A 4503-nucleotide genomic window follows, 5' to 3' on the forward strand; every position below is an offset into this window, starting at 1 on the left:
TTTACAATCAAAAAACCAGATTAGAAACCGCGTGCCTGCTGCCCGTCAGGAAAAACCTCAATGTTAGAAGGAAACCTGATCCCTCCCGAATACAGAGCCAGGCACTTTACAAGAACCTCAAAGGCTACAAAACTGAAGACTTTAAGATACCAATACATGTAGATTACTTTGACAATTATAAAAAATGAGATCTTTGACACATAATAATATTATTGTTACGTAGTTCAAAAGTTAAAAATCCTAAATTCTGCCCTAAATATAATATTGACTAAAAGAAAAAATTACAAAGGAACGAAAACTGTTCCAGCAGCATCATCAACCTTGAATGACTGAGCCCAGTGAAATCCTGACCTTTTACTATCATTTCATCACCAAAACAACGATCAATGTTGGTGAACCCTGAAAACAACAATTCGCTACTATTCTTCGAATCGCAGTAAATAATATTATTGATATGAGATGTACACTAAAAATGTCAGCTGAGAGGTATGGTAGTTTATTATTGCGCCATGCTGTGAGATGTACTCAAAAACATGTATTTTGCGAGCGCATGGCAATTCTTAAATGTGTTTATTATTGCCATGAGAAGGACACTGAAAACATGTCAGTTGCAAGCACAAGGCAATTGCTTGTTCCCCTATTCCAAATTGTATCAATAATAAACAATGAATAATTCAAACAACTTGTAACTGTTACAGTGTAAATAACAAACTGACTGCTGTACTACAGGTAGTGGGTATATATTTGGTCTGCCATTCTGCAAGCAGCAGACCCCATTTATTGATGCAAAAGTATACATGTTGCTGGGGAGAAGATAAACTACAATGTTTGTTTACAATCAAAAAGCCAGATTCAAAACTGCGTGTCTGTTGCCCGTCAAGAAAAACCCCTTTTCAGGAGGAAACCTCCCGAGTGCAGAGCCAGGCACTTAACAAGAACCTCGAGGGAGAGAGGCTGCAAAAAGAAAAATTGTAAGATTATTTACATTGTATTCCCATTTAAGTTATTCAGTTTTATTTTTGGCTAATATTAATATTCATACTTTCGATTATCCGGACTATTTAGCCCAGTCCCTACGACTCCGGATAATTGAGGTTTGACTGTACCGACAGATTACATTTACAATGATAAATCAAAAGCTCTAAGAGATACCGACTATTTTGCATGAAGTATGAGTAGAAAAATACACTAAAAAACACGTGAGCAGCAAGCGCATGGCAACTTCTCAAAAAGGTGTTGATTATTGCTGTGAGAATAAGGTACACTTAGAACAATAACATGTCAGTACTAAATGCTGTGAGAAGTACACTAAAAGAACATTAGTTGGCAGCACACGGTAATTGCTGCTGTGAAAAGTACATTAAACAAATCAGTTGCAAGCACTTACAATTGCCTATTAAAAAAACATGAGCGCAAGGCAATTGCTTAAAAGGTTGTTTACTACTGCTGTAAGTAGGCTGAAAACAACATGTCAGTTATGAACGCAAGGCGTTGCGATACCATAATATAACAACATGAGTGCGCAATGGTTACCAGAATAATATAACATAATATAACAATATAAGTGCGCAATAGCAACCAGAATAACACAATACAATATAACAAGATGAGGGTACAATAGCAACCGGAAAAATATAACAAGACAAATGCACAATAGCAAACAGAAACATACCACGTAATGCAAAAGGTTTAATGTTCACCAGACATGAAAAATACAACCGACTATGACAAGATTAGTGCGTAATAGAAAACAGAAAATTATCACCTAGTTTATCAAGACAAGCTCGCAATAGGAACAAGAAAAATACAACAAAATATAATTAACATGAGTGTGCAATAGCAACCAGAATATTACAACTTAATATAACAAGATAAGTGCGCAATAGCAAACAGTAAATTACCACATAATATTATAAGTTAAGCGTGCAATAAGAACAAGAAATATACAACATAATATAACAAAATGAGCGCGCAATGGATACCAGAATAATTAACAACATTATATAACAAAATAAGTGCAATATGAGAAACAGAGAGGTACCACATAATGCAACAGGATTAATTTCCACCAGGAATCTGAAAAATACAACGGAATATAACAAGTCTACTGCGCAATAGATTAAACAGATAATTATCACATAATTTAACAAGATTGGCACGCAATAGGAACAAGTAAAAATACAACATAACATAACAAGTTGAGTGCGCAATAGTAATCAGTTTATGTAACATAATATAACAACATGAGTGCGCAATAACAACCAGAATAATTAACAACATAATATAACAATATGAGGGTGCAATAGCAAGCAGAATAATATAACAAGACAAGTGCGCAATAACAAACAGAAACTTACCACATAATATAGCAGGATTAATGTGCACAAGAAACCTGAAAAGTACAACAAAGTGTAACAAGATTAGTGCGCAAAAGAAACGTGAAAAATCCATCATTAAACATCATAATAAATCAAAATTACGATGGAAAACGAACAAGAAAAATACAACATAATATAGTAAGGTAACTGCGCAATAGCAAACAGAAAATTACCACATAATATAACAAGATTAGAGCGTAATACGAACAAGCAAAATGCAACATAGTAAAACAAAATGAGTGCGCAATGGCTACCAGAACAATACAGCATAATATAACAACATCAGTGTGCAATAGAAAACATAAACTTACCACATATTTCAACAGGTTTAATGTTCACCAGACCTGAAAAATGCAACAGACTATCAACAAGATAAGTGTGCAATAGGAAACAGAAAATTACCACATAATATAACAAGATTAGAGCGTAATACGAACAAGCAAAATGCAACATAGTAAAACAAAATGAGTGCGCAATGGCTACCAGAAAAATACAGCATAATATAACAACATCAGTGTGCAATAGGAAACAGAAACTTACCACATAATTCAACAGGTTTAATGTTCACCAGACCTGAAAAATGCAACAGACTATAAACAAGTTAAGTGCGCAATAGGAAACAGAAAATTATCACCTAATATAACAAGATTAGCTCGCAATAGGAACAAGAAAAAAAATACAACAAAATATAACAACATGAGTGCGCAATAGCAACCAGAATAATACAACCTAATATAACAACACGAGTGCGCAATAGCAACCAGAATATTACAACTTAACATAACAAGATGAGGGTGCAATAGCAACCAGAATAATAAAACGTAATATAATAAGATAAGTGCGCAATTGCAAACAGTAAATCACCACATAATATTACAAGTTAAGCATGGAATAAGAACAAGAAATATACAACATAGTATAACAAAATGAGCGCGCAATGGATACCAGAATAATTAACAACATTATATAACAAAATAAGTGCGATATATATAGGAAACAGAGACGTACCACATAATGCAACAGGATTAATTTCCACCAGGAATCTGAAAAATACAACGGAATATAACAAGTTTAGTGCGCAATAGAAAACAGATAATTATCACATAATTTAACAAGATTGGCACGCAATAGGAACAAGAAAAAATACAACATAACATAACAAGTTGAGTGCGCAATAGTAACCAGTTTATGCAACATAATATAACAACATGAGTGCGCAATAACAACCAGAATAATTAACAACATAATATAACAATATGAGGGTGCAATAGCAAGCAGAATAATATAACAAGACAAGTGCGCAATAACAAACAGAAACTTACCACATAATATAGCAGGATTAATGTGCACAAAAAACCTGAAAAGTACAACAAAGTGTAACAAGATTAGTGCGCAAAAGAAACGTGAAAAATGCATCATTAATACATCATAATAAATAAAAATTACGGTGGAAAACGAACAAGAAAAATACAACATAATATAGAAAGGTAACTGCGCAATAGCAACCAGAATATTACAACTTAATATAACAAGATGAGAGTGCAATAGCAACCAGAATAATAAAACATAATATAAAAAGATAAGTGCGCAATTGCAAACAGTAAATCACCACATAATATTACAAGTTAAGCATGGAATAAGAACAAGAAATATACAACATAGTATAACAAAATGAGCGCGCAATGGATACCAGAATAATTAACAACATTATATAACAAAATAAGTGCAATATAGGAAACAGAGACGTACCACATAATGCAACAGGATTAATTTCCACCAGGAATCTGAAAAGTACAACGGAATATAACAAGTTTAGTGCGCAATAGAAAACAGATAATTATCACACAATTTAACAAGATTGGCACGCAATAGGAACAAGAAAAAATACAACATAACATAACAAGTTGAGTGCGCAATTGTAACCAGTTTATGCAACATAATATAACAACATGAGTGCGCAATAACAACCAGAATAATTAACAACATAATATAACAATATGAGGGTGCAATAGCAAGCAGAATAATATAAGAAGACAAGTGCGCAATAACAAACAAAAACTTACCACATAATATAGCAGGATTAATGTGCACAAGAAACCTGAAAAGTACAACAAAGTGTAACAAG

General features: G+C 33.1%; 1 long non-coding RNA gene across 1 annotated transcript; it reads right to left on the reverse strand.

Annotated features, from left to right (window-relative positions):
* Positions 1-730: 730 nt before the first annotated feature.
* LOC144652999 (uncharacterized) lies at positions 731-2431 on the reverse strand. Its single transcript, XR_013570647.1, has 2 exons — positions 2358-2431; positions 731-954 (listed from the first exon to the last, which is right to left on the reverse strand). It is a non-coding gene; the product is annotated as an uncharacterized LOC144652999 (long non-coding RNA).
* Between the last annotated feature and the right edge of the window lie 2072 nt (positions 2432-4503).

The sequence above is a fragment of the Oculina patagonica genome, chromosome 5, assembly GCF_052425735.1.
Source record: "Oculina patagonica isolate OP01 chromosome 5, crgOcupat, whole genome shotgun sequence".
NCBI classification, from domain to species: domain Eukaryota; kingdom Metazoa; phylum Cnidaria; class Anthozoa; order Scleractinia; family Oculinidae; genus Oculina; species Oculina patagonica.